The following is a 13,597-nucleotide window of genomic DNA, read 5'->3' as shown; positions in this document are numbered from 1 at the left end:
ACATGGAGAGGTGCCCCAAACTGACCCTACAGGGCAGGCATCTGGGTTTGCAGCAGCACAATAAACCACACAGGGCATGCCTGCCGGGAGTGCAGCACAACAATCCATAGAAAGCAATAGGGAGGGGACAGGACCATGCATATGGACAACAGAGAACAGAGGGGAAAGAGGCAATGGTAGCTAGCTGATCATAATGGACAGACAGGAGAGAAAGCTGCAGCATAACAGACCATAAAGGGCAGGAGGGACGGATCAGGGGCATTACAATGGAACAGACAAGCCAGGAGGGAGGGAATAGGGATCTGCACATGGAAACAGAGGGCTGGGGGCAATGGGGCAGAGCAGGAGCAGCAAGATGACCATGGAGGTCAGGCAGTATGGGCACTAGAAACAAGACACACCATGGAGAGCAACAATGAGACTATGATGGCATACACACAGACCATGGAGGGAAGGTGGGAGGGGGTCAGGGGCAGCTAGCTGACCACACAGGGAAGAGCAGAGGGGCCATGGCAGCACAGAAGACCATGCATGGCAAGTGGGAGGGTTAGTGGCAGCACAATGGCTATGATGGGCAAGAAGGAGGGTGCAGGGGCATGCACAAAGGACCATTGAGGATAGAAGGGAGGGTCAGGACCAGGGCACAGACAAGAGAGTTCAGGGGAAGGGGCCTCACAACAGACCGCGCGGGGCAGGCAGGAGGAGCAGTTGCAGCACAACAGACCAGGGAGGGCAGAAGGGTGTGGCAGTAAAATGGACCATGGAGGACAGGAAGAAGGGGATAGGGGCATGGCATGGGGACAGGCAGGGTGGAGGTGGCAGGGACAGGTTACAGTCATCTGACAATGCTATGCAGGTGGGAGGATAGTGGCAGCTCAACAGAACACTCAGAGTAGATAGTAGTTGCAGGTCCATGGAACATGGTGGGCAAAAAGGATGGAGCAGGGGCATGCACAAAGACATCGGAGGGCAGGGGGAAGGAGAATAGGGGCAGCAAGCTAAGCACAGAGGCTAAGCAGGAGGTCAATGATGGGCCATAGAATTGGGAAATGGAGGGCAGGAGGAGTGGACTGGTACATCATGCTAAATGGAGGGCAGTGGCAGCACATCAGACCATGCATGGCAGGAGGGAGGAGGCTAGTCCATGGATTCAGACAACAGAGGATACGGAGGAGGTGGATGGGGCAGCAAGCTAACTGTTCAGAGAAGGTGGGTATAAGGAACTTTATTGTTTTTAAAATGTGTGTCTGTGCGAACTACTTAAAATATGAACAAGTATGCAGCATAATCTCACTTTTATTCAGGACGAAGAGGACGTTTGTGACTGTGACTCCAGACTCACTTGGCAGAAACACCCCCTGACCCTCCACCCCCCATCGCAAAATGTAATGCCCCTGAAAAGGGTAGGTGGACGCAGTGTTATATAGAACATAGTCCTGAGAGCACGATTGAAAATGAAAACTAAATATAGTATATGGTATAAACTATGCACCAAAAAGTGTGATATAAGATGAACCGGGCGTGAAATATAATATGCAATACATTGTGCGCAATGACAGATTCATTGGAGAGCGCGAGATAGCACAGGCACTAGCACGTGCTATGCGATATGCGCCTTGGAGTGTAATATGCACAAGGCAGTGTTGTGTAACCTAACTAGTCTCTAAAGTTGTAATATAAAATATGTGCTGGGGAGTGTAATGTTGCATATGCACTGTGACAAAGATATGGATCCCAGATTGTAATATGTATGGCATAACGCTGTGCATTATAACATAGGCATCGAGGAAGGCACGTTAGATGGGGCAATATAACCCGTGCGAAGGCAAGTGTGGCATGACATATTCACGGGGTGGTGTTACAGTGCACATGGGCTAGAGAGTGTCATAGCATACGCACTAGCTGGTGGAATACAACACAGAAGTGTGTGGCACTCGGCGGCCACTGGTGGGGGTAACACAGCATTGGGCTCAGCCAGGAGCACGCTGTGACTCTCAAGTGAGGTTCATCTCCTTTCCAGAGAGTAAAATAAAAAGTATTACACATCCGGCGGTGGATGTGTGCTTTATTAACCATGAGGGGGGTTTCTTGCATAGTTTGGTCGAATTTTTGTCGAATCTACTTTGAATGGCTTGGTGTGCGTGTGTACTAATTGTGCCTGTCAATAGCTACCCATGTTTGTATAAATAAACGACAAGGGTGTCTACTTGGAGAGTACCCACCGGCGGGGGCGCCGGGATTAGGCACGGTAGGGCGTCAGACACGTCAGAGGTTCACTAGCGGTGTAAATACATTCCACGTGGATTCATTGTATGCATAGTCGCATAGGTACATACGGTTTGTCCAGCATGTCCTAGGTGTTTCTATAAAGATATATTTTTTTAAAATAATAAAAAACAAAGGCCGGCTTCGTGGGATGGGGTCCCCGGGGCCATAAGTGGCCTGAGGAGGGGGGCAATGCAGCCCCACTCCTAAAGAATAAAAAAAAAAAATGCCATGACCCGGGGATTGGGGTCCCCGGGGCCGATTAAGGCCTTGGGAGGGCCAAATTTATATTTTTCAACAAAAACAATTAGGGTGCAGGCCCTGGGGGATGGGGTCTCCAGGGCCAATAAATTAGAAAAACAAGGGGGGCCACACAGCCCTCCTTCTTAAAAAAATAAAATAAATAAAAGACCGGCATCGCACCGGAGGCCACGCCCCCTCCTTGCAGCACTCTGCAAACGCGCCCCCTGGCCAGTTGTAAGTTGGGGAATTAATTCCCCTTCACTACTGAGGGTCCCTGAGGGCCAGCTAGCCCAACAGGTATGTCCAGTATGCGCCAGGGAGCTGCGTTGCAGACAGGTGTTCTGAGGCCACGCCCCTTTTTACAACTCTATGCAACGCAGCTCTGTGGCGCTTTCTGGAGGTATAACTCAACAACAAGAGAGGGAGGGACATTTTTAGGAGCCACTCTTAATTCCCCGGGGCTAGTATAATTAAACAAAAAAAGAGTATATCCATCCAAGACTGAAAAAAGACAAAGAAGTGATAAAGAAGTGAATCACTGTGTTTTAAAAGAACCCTCACTCACCAACCTGGTTGGTGACATGCTTCATCATTGGGTTCCCACCGGAGAGAAAGAATGCCTCTCCGGTGTGCTGCGACGCCTGATTTACAGCGGAGCTGGTTTTGGTAGAGACAGTGCAAGTTGTGAAGGTGCAGGTTTAAAAAGGTGTCACAATTTTAACCAAAGAATAACTTTAATAGTGGCAAACTGGACACAGTTAAAAGGGGTGAGGTGGACGTGTAGGCTCTGGTGACTATTGGACCAGCTACGTCCTAATCAAAGTGAAAGGTGGTCAACATGTTTCTGCTTCTAGTGATATTAAGTGAAGCATTCGTCAGGACCTTGTTATGGACTACCACGGCGGTATGCGCTCGCTAAGGCGCACCCTAACCAGTGGTGTCTGAAACCGCTACAACTTACGGTTTAAAAATGGCCTTCAGGATTTCTGAAAGCTTTTTGTGAGTTCTGTTGAAAGAAAAAAATTATAATGAAGAGACAAACAAACAGTGATTTACAACATACATATCAACAAATAGACAATACGTAAAGAGAGTAGACACATCTGTAAATGCTCTCCACACATTTGAATAGTATAGATTGTCAAAGCATCTGAACGTAGAGAATTTTTTTTTTTTTCAGTCCATGTAGGTATGCTCAATTGGTAATGGCGCCATTTGTGGCAATGTCACAAAAAAATCGGAAAGGAACACTCGTATGTTCCAAGCGAACAAACCTAATTAGAGGTGTTTACGAAATAAGTGTCTATTACCTATGGCTTGTGCTCATGACAGAAAAAAGCGCCATCGACAATAATCAGCATCACAATTCTTGTGCTGAATGGAGGAGGCGACATAGCAGACTTACAAAAGAATGGAAAGAACGTAGAGGCTTATCATACTGCATCCAGTAATAATAATAAAGGAACAATGGTTTTTAGGTTGACGCTTACGTGAAATGAAATTGCACCTCACAACATGAGTCCTGGTGGGGGGCGAGACTTGTAGTCACACTCTAAATAGGGAAAGGGAGTGACAGAATTTAGAATGAATCTAAAAAAAGGAGACTATCCATATTCTGTATGACTAGATAGTAGAGCTGGATTGTACCCGCTACTTACTACAGCAAAGTCTTCCACCCGCGGGAACACCTCCTTCTTCCATCCTAAGGACTCGAATATTGCCAGGTTCCTCGAGCGCAAGGATAAAATAGGAAGTGCTCCGCTAAGGAGGGGGAGGGACGTTACGTAAACGCGCTGACCTCATTGTTGTCATAATGCACGAAACAAAAAACACTAGACTGCTCGGATAGTTACAACGGCCGGTGTAGTATTAAAACTTTATGAACAAGATGAAATAAAATAAAATAAAGCACCCAGAGGTTACAAGTTGGTAATTCCCGCATTGGCGTACTAAGCATTGTAAATACGGATATGCAGGAATAACTAGGCCGCCGGACCAAAAAGGGCGAGCGGTCTGTTTGGCTTTTCAGGCAGTCAATAAAGCATCACAGAAGTTGAATGCTGTAAGAACTTGTGTCATACCCGATTAGCTGGTCACATAGGAATGAAAAGAAGGGCATATCCAAACTAAACTAAAAGGCAGATTGGCGTTGCCGTTGCCCTACATTAATTAGTTTTAAGGGGACACATAGGCTGTAGGTGTTAATACACTCGCTCACCGGTCCCTTCGTAATGCCAAAAAACATGAGCGACCATTAATGTCCTTCTCATTCCGGGCCAAATCCCAGTAAGAAAATGCATTAGAAAAAATGTGTGATGGCCAGTATATTACGGGGGCTCACTAGTTCTAAGCAATCTTACCAAGGTAAAAGAAAGGAGGTACCTAGTGGGATAGTTTGACCCTAGGGACCCTTAGGATTCAAGGGGACTTAATCTCTCAACATAGAACGGCCACAGGGTGCGTTTACACAGTGGTGAAGGGAGGGGACGGGGCCTGAGGTGACGTGTGCAAACACGCCCTGTGGCGCATTTTAAGTTGGGGAAAAAATTCCCTTTCAATCCTGAGGGACCCTGGGGGCCAACTAGCCCACCAGGTGCTTCCAGTAAGCGCCACTGCTCTGCGTTGCAGAGAGGTGGTGCAGGCCGTGCCCCTTTTTACACCTCTCTGCAATGGCACTTACTAGACGTACCTAGTGGGCTATTTTGCCCCTAGGGACCCTCAGGATTCAAGGGGACTTAATCTCCCAACTTAAAAAACGGAGTCAGGGCAAGTTTACACAGTGGGGAAGGGAGAGGACGGGGCCTGACATGACGTGTGCAAACACGCCCTATGGAGCGTTTTAAGTTGGGGACATAATTCCCCTTCAATCCTGAGGGCCCCTGGGGGCTAACTAGCCCACCAGGCGCTTCCAGTAAGCGCCACCGAGCTGCGTTGCAGAGAGGTGTTCCAGGCCATGCCACTTTTTACACCTCTCTGCAACGCAGCTCTGTGGTGCTTACTGGAGGTACCTAGTGGTCTAGGTGGACCCTAGGGACCCTCAGGATTAAAGGGGACTTAATCTCTCAACTTAAAACAGCAACAGGGCGTGTTTACACAGTGGGGAAGGGAGGGGACGGGGCCTGAGGTGACGTGTGGAAACACGCCTTTGGTGCGTTTTAAGAGGTAGTTTTAATCCCCTGCCCTATTATATACTAGGGGCTTACAGAGGAGGTCATGCTAATCACAGGGGGACCCCAACGCATAGTGTTCCCTAGTGTATGTAGGTGTTTTTACTGTATTCTGAGTGTCTTTTAACATAGCACTGGCTCTAGGATTATTTAGTTAGACTCAGTTACCACCAGTATCTGTCTGAAAAAGTTAAGGGTACCGGATGATTTTGCAACAAGGCTTCTTTCTGCTCTTCTGTTTGTTCTTTCTGCACGTTATCCTTCTTCCTGCACTTTTCTTCATCTTTGAGGACTTCTGTTGCTTCTTTCTTCATTTCTTTTTTTTCTTTCTGTGCGTTTTTTCTTCTTTCTTCACATGTCCTATCTCGGTAGGCATAGTTAGAAATTAGCATTTAAAAAACCTTAGAAATTCACTGAAAAAACCATAGGTTTCAGGGGCGTTATAGTTAGCTGGACTTTTCACTCGTACAAAACCATTGAAATTCCCCCGTTATAGTTAGTTTAGCTAACTATAACTTGCGCGCCCGCAATGCACAGCGGATGACGTCACATATTACATCCCTCATGACATGGTCAGTGACATCAATCATAACATCACTGATGACATCTCAAATGACCTCACTGATGACATCACTGATGACATCATCCTTGTGATAGAGTGGCAGACCTCCTCTCCCCCTAATATAACCTTTGATACACACATTCAAAAATAGAAAGTAACATTTTCAAAACAATGGACATACCAATACCAGTTACAACCTATTCAGTAATTCTAAGATCCACATACACATCCACTCATTCACCAACAGTCCTATACAGTCACTCATACATGTACTCACTCATCATATGTACTCATACACCTATACATCCTGTTACACAATGCCACTCATCCATCGAGTTACTCACACACACAGTCACTCATGCTAATAAAGAATCAAACATCCATTTACTTGCATATACAGTTATACACACACCACCACACTTTCTTCTACAGAAACTTACACATACTTAGTCTTTTAAACAATCACTTATAGAAACACATACTTATTCATACAGGAACTCTTTCAATCTCTCACTCTCACATATACTCACTTATATACACCAATAGTCACATATACTATTTTAAAACATATGTAGTTACTCATAAAGACAATATTGAGACAGTCATTCACTCACTAACACACCCATGCACACACTCATCCACCCATACAGTCCTGCACACATGCTGTCTTCAACACATACAAACAGTGAGTCACTCATTCATGCACCTATGCACCACGTAATACCCCCCACCGAACCATACAGACACTCAGACACTCATACTGATACTCAAAAAACCAACTAATAACCTATATAGACACTCATGTAGCTACTCACCAACCCATGCAGCCACTTATGCACAAAGTGAGAGACTGATACAGATATTTACATATTTAAACATTACTCACTAAGCCCTGTATTCACTAAGATACACTTAATCAGTCAGTTATAAAATCAATTTTTCAAAAACAAATCATCCATTTAGACACTTATATACCCATTTATTCGTCCATCTTCCTTGAGATATACATATATAAAACATGTAATTTTCAAAAAACACACATTCACTGGATGATGTCATCAGTGATGTCATCAGTGATGTCATTTGAGATGTCATCAGTGATGTCATGAGTGATGTCACTGACCATATCATGAGTGATGTAATATGTGACGTCATCAGCAGTGCATTGCGGGCGCGCAATTTATAGTTAGCTGAACTAACTATAACAGGGGAATTTCAATGGTTCTGTATGTGTGAAAAGTCCAGCTCACTATAACTCACCTGAAACCAATGTTTTTTTCAGTGAATATATATATATATATATATATATATACACACACACACATATATATACTCTTATCTACCCATATATCCTTTTCCACCATTATCCCTTAAAATACCCTTGCCACCCAAACACCCTCACCTACCCTAAAGCCTAAAAACATCATTGCCCTAATATAGAATTATAGGAGGATATGTTCAAGAAAGTGACGGAGTGAGGCGTGAAACGTCATGCCTAATGCCTCACTCAGCCACTTCAGAAACGCAAGGTTGCACGATATTTACAATGATATGGTGCAGCCTTGCGTTTCCCCCTGCGCTGGTGCTACACTTAGCAGTGCAGCGACAATGCAGGCACCCTTGCACCATAGTGCAAGGGTGTCTGCGTGCAGAGGAAATATTATTTATGTACAGGAAGGTACATAATCTTTAAATGCTGTTTTGTCGCTTCTATGTGTGCTGCTTAATGCAGCACACATGGAGTCACAAAATGGCATTTTTTAGGATTGTTTATGTACAGTAAGGGTGACCTTCTGGAACTTAATGGCATCATTGATACAGCATTTCACAATTAAGAAATCATATTGCATATAATTTCAAATGGTATTTCCACCAGCATGTGACTCTCAGACTAAGAAAAGATAATCTGGAAATATTTTATAACAACAATAATGTAAAATAATCTTGTAGTTATAGATGGTTTGGCAAAGCATTAATAAAATGTCCAAACTGGGGAACATGCTTTCAAGTAGGAGGCAAGTGATGGGTAAATATTCAATGTACAGCAGTGGCTGACTGCAAAAGAAAATAGAATCGCTATCCATTATGAGTAAATCATTGAAGTTTTTTTTAATGAGTTATTGTTCACTGAAATGGTTTTTTTTTCCGTAGTAGGGTGGCAGAGGTAGGAAAGCTGTCCCAGCAGGAACCACAATCCTAGTCAGGGTAAGTCACAAACACACCTCAAATGTATCTGTGCTCAGCCCCTGGTAGCTTGCCACAGAGCAGTCAAGCTTAACTTATGAGGTAATGTGTAAAATATTTGTGCAATACTTCAAACAGTAACACAGTGAAAACGCTACAAACATACTCCACACTGGGTTAGAGAAATAAATAATATTTTTATGAGTAAGACAAGAGCAATACGACAAAAATCCAATAGGTATAACCAGAATTATGATTCTTTTTTTTAATAGACTGATATGTAGTGCTTAAAAGCAGAAAGTGACAACTGTGGCTATCTGGCCACAGGAGACCGGGTAAAATCCAAATGTTCAGGCCACTGCAAAGTACCTTGTTTGCATCAACATTGAAGATGGGATGCAAGGGGAAAAGAGGCGATGCATCACTGACGATCCTTAGGATGAAGACAACGCGTAGTTGTCGAGCCTCTCAAAGTCGAATATATGAGGTGATGCACCATGCCGTCGGCGATGAGATGCACTCAATCTTCAAAGCAGTGGCGACGCGCCATCATTGACGGAGATGCATCAGTCCCGAACAGAGCAGCAAAATTGATGCATTGATTTCTGCTGGAGCAACAGTTTATATCCACTTCCAAGGGCCAAGGATTGGATTGGCACCACTCGGCAGGGCAAGACTCACAGATGTCAGAGTCCAGGTGCTGTAATAGGGTGAGTTAGAAGTCTTTGATGTCCCTGAGACTTCTAACAGGAGGCAAGACAGCAAGCCCTTGGAGTCACTTTGGTTGTGGATTGTAGAGATACAGGCCAGTCCTGCTCATTCCCAGCCACAGCGTAGCAGGCAGCAGGTGAGTACAGCAAAGTAGAAGTCCAGCAGAGGAGCAGTCCAGCAGAGTGTCAGTCTTTGTAGCAGCACAGTAGTCCTTCCTCCTGGCAGAGTATCCACAGTTCCAGAAGCATACTGAGTTTGTGGTGTCTGAGGTCAAATTTGCATAACCAGTTGTGCCTTTGATGTGGAGGAGACTTCAAAGAGATGCCCTTCCTGCCCTAGCTCCACACTTACTACAGACAGGTGTGCATCCCTTTGTGTGGGGACAAGTCATAGCTAATTCAGGTGTAATTGTCCCATCCTGTCCATGATGGTCCATCAGGCTGTGGATGACCCATAAGTCACACCTAAGCTCCCTTTGCGGGTGGCTGTCTAGAGGGACTACAAAAAACCCAGTTGTCACCTACCCCAGACCTGTATTCAGAGACAGGCAGAGGGCACCAAATGGCTAAAGTATGAAAATGACAACTTTATAAAATTTGCATTTTCAGAATTGCATTTCAAAATCTGACTTCACCATAAGTTGTGATTTTAAATTGTGATTCCAGAGACATCAAAGTTGAGGGTCCAACCTCTTCCCATTTGGAAATTTACGCTCATAAAATGTAATAAGGTACTCTCAATGTTATACTATGGGAGTCATATGCCTTGCAATAGTGAAAATGAATTTAAGAGTTTTTCAATACCAGGACATGTAAAACTTAAAAGTACATGTCTTACTTTTTAAATACACTGCACCCGATCCTTGGGCTGTTCAGGGCCTAATTTAGAGGTGACTTATATGTATTAAAAAGAAAGGTTTGGGCCTGGCAAGAAGATTAACGTGCCAGGTCAACATGTCAGTTTAAAACTGCACACAAAGGCTCTGCAGTGGTATGTTTGAGACATGTTTAAAAGGTGGCACTTCACTAAGGTCTTATAAGTAACTTAAATAAACCAATTGTAGATAAGTCCATGTTACCATGTTTTAAGCAGAGAACACATGCACTTTAGCACTGGTTAGCAGTGGTAGAGTGCCTAGAGTCTTAAAGCCAGATTAAATTAAGTTAGCAAAACAGGAGATCTCAAGGCATAAAGTAAGGGGAAACCATGCCAGGTCTAACAATACTGCTTCCCCAGAAAGTGGAAGTATATTTAATGCATTCCTATAGTCAGATGGCGGAGATCCAGACACTAAAGTAAGGGAGGATAGAGGTAGTGTTCCCCTTAGAAATTCAGTGGGGACCTGCTTGGCAAATGGCTGATGACTTGTGCTTCCTAGGCACTGCCATTTGGCAATTAGGTGAGTAGAACAGCAGTTTCTGTTGTTCAAGCTGAGAAATTGCTAGGCAGGGCTAATCCCTTTGTCTGTCCTTGATTACTGCTTCAGGAACGCTGATGCCAGGCAGGTGAGGAGATCTCACACAAGAGAACCAATCTAAACTGGTTCTGAAACCCTAAACAATGGATCCATATCCCCATCTGAAAAATGTGTATGAAAGTGGGATGCAAGGCACTCCAGTGTATTCCAGTTCCAAGTTCTTCATTATAAAGAATGGGAATGTTCCACAGAATACATGAAGGACTGCTTTAGGACCAGGGCTGGGTCTGCCTGACAGGAAATCTCCAAGAGGTGAGGAGATATCACCTAAAGGTTGCCATTTCTGCAGGAGGAGCCAAGCTTCTGCCTGGTGACCTGCTTGCCTGCTGCTTGCTTGCTGAGAGAGGGGAGAAATAAATCAATGGCATGTCAGCCCTGGCCATTGTACAGGGAAGAGAGAAGCAAGGTCTCTTGGGCAATGAATGGTCGGTCACTGATTTAGTGCCAGGACTAGAAGCCTACATGTCTTGGACTAGGCCACCTGTGTTGACCAGAGTATGGGCTTTACATCAGTCTCTGGAAGAGACTGGGGCAATCTCAGATTTTCAAGGATCAGAGAAGGTTACTGGGTGGATCTGGGCAGACTCTGAGAAGGTACGGGCTTTGGGACCCATCTCACCTGCTCCAGAGGGAGAGAAGGATGAAGAGGGCTAAATGTTGGAGTCTGAAACTGAGACTAGTGATTCCCATAATGCACAGGAATGTCCTGTTGTCATAGGCCTTGGATGGCCTTAGTGGGACAATTGGGCACAAAAAAGGAACATGATAGGTTGAACTCTTTACTCTACTGTCCAGGGATGAGCCAAGAGACAGAGAGGTTCTGTAGAGCCTGTCTGAGTTGCCTATTCATTGGTAAGTCAGGAAATAAGACCAACACACTCTTAGTGCCACTGCCATTAGCAAGTGGTCCATTTGGGTGGATGGGCATTCGTCTGTTGGATCCCTCCACCCAGCATCAGGCAACAAGTATTTCTTGGTTGAGATGGATCATGCCACCAAATATCCAGAGGCTGTTCCTCTCTGGAGCAAGATTCTGAAAGTAGTAGCTTGGGCATTCCAAGGAATATTTTCTTGGGTTGCATTTCCTAACACTGTGATTTCTGACAGGGAATATTTTTTAATCTATTTTATGCAAGCGAGATGTGAAGCAAGCTTGTGAATCCTACAACTTCTCCCACTGGGTTGGTGGTAAGGTTTAACAAGATCATTGAGAGCATGATGGAAACTCTACAAGAGAACCTCAGTAGGCAGTGGGATCTTCACCTGCTATGTTGCTTTTGCCTACTGAAAAATTTCATAGATTGGACCTGGGTTTAATCTCTTTGAGCTTCTATTTGGGCACCAGTAGTGGCCAACTCACCTTAGAGAAAGGTGAAAAGATAGTTCAGATTCACCTCAAAAGCATCTAGAGGACTATGTGACTGGTCTCAGGAAGTTGATGACGCTTTGCATGAGTCAAGCATGTGAATCAACTTAAGCTAGACCTCTGAAGAGATTTTAACACTCTGGCACTGACAGATGAAGTGGAGGTAAATAATGAACCACTTCCTGACCCACTGCATGGTGGTGTGAAGGATGGCTCCGTGGGTGGGCATTGATTGCTAGTAAAAAGCAAGCTTTACAGGATGTCTACCTTGTTACGTCCCATTACAGATATTGATCAATTAGGTGCCTCATATGGTGCGAGGGCAGCAGGAGTCTGGGTAATGCCCTCTCTCAGCTCATCACCATTCAGTGATAGGTTGACCCCCTCGTCCTCTCAGCACTGCATCACACCATTATGCCAAAATTATGCTTGTAAGAAACTTTTGAAGGCTACAATATCCTTTTGCCACTCATTCCCATGTGTGCCCTATTATGTTGGAAATGCATTGACAATGAGGTTCAAGCCGAACTCCTGTGAGATTTGTGATATCACAAGAGTTGGCGGCCACCTTGGACACAGTCCTATAAATACCACACCCCGCATGTGCAACCTTGTTTGGCTTCAGAACCTCCTTAGAAGAAGGTTGTCAATTCCTGGAGTTCCCGCTCTCACTTACCTTAGTCTTTGTATCCTGGCACCTCCTTTGGAATCCCAAGTTACTCTCTTCAACACATCCAGCCAACGTCTAGGTTTCGGCGCTCCTGATCCTGCAGAAGAAAAGACACAAAAGACAAATAAATGTTAAAGCCTGCATCCAGGAACTGAGCAGCACATTCGTTCAGATCAGTGCACTGTAACTAAATTAATAAACTCCCAGTCTTTGCACTAACTCCAGTAGTTACTGAATCCATGAACTACAGACTCCCTTTAAGAGAACTTTGTTTTATGTATAATCCTTAGAACAAGAGAACTACTCAGCTACTGGGGTTTTCCATTAAAGATACTGCAACCCCTAACTTTTCCTTTGAACAACAGCACTATTAGACTTCCTATGGAGTAAAAGGAAGGAAGACAATCAACAAGGTGTGAGCTTAATGTTGATTGATGATTAGTGGCTGGGAGTGAGTGATAATAATTTTTATAGTGTTTTAATGATAATTCTTGTTGTTTGTATTCTATAAAAGGTACACACTGACTAGAAGTGTCCCGACAATTGAGAAGCAAGTCCCATAGTCGGACCCAGTTGATAGATCTCCTCATGAAGGCAGAACTGAACAAAGATCCCCATCTTCCTCTTGTCCCTCTCAACCCAACCTCTTTTCCCCCTGTGATCAATTGCTAGCATCTGTAATTGTTCATGCATTGAGGGTTAGTCTCAGAGGGTGAAGGCGGACTATCTTCGCCCATTCAGATTACTGGCTTTCAGGTGAGTGGAGTCTTGTCATACATGAGTGCATCAAGGCAGAGGTTTTCAAGATGGTGGACTTGGTGGTGATTGGATGTTCCTGTAGTTCTTGGGTCAGTACAGTATTGTTGGTGTCCAAGCAGGAAGCCAAAGACCTAAACTTTTGTGTGGGCTACCTGGCCCTAAAGGAGGTTACTAAGACCGATTCACAACTGAT

The sequence above is a fragment of the Triturus cristatus genome, chromosome 4_1 (genome assembly GCF_964204655.1).
Source record: "Triturus cristatus chromosome 4_1, aTriCri1.1, whole genome shotgun sequence".
Classification (NCBI taxonomy): domain Eukaryota; kingdom Metazoa; phylum Chordata; class Amphibia; order Caudata; family Salamandridae; genus Triturus; species Triturus cristatus.
Note: the sequence above shows the minus strand (reverse complement) of the source record.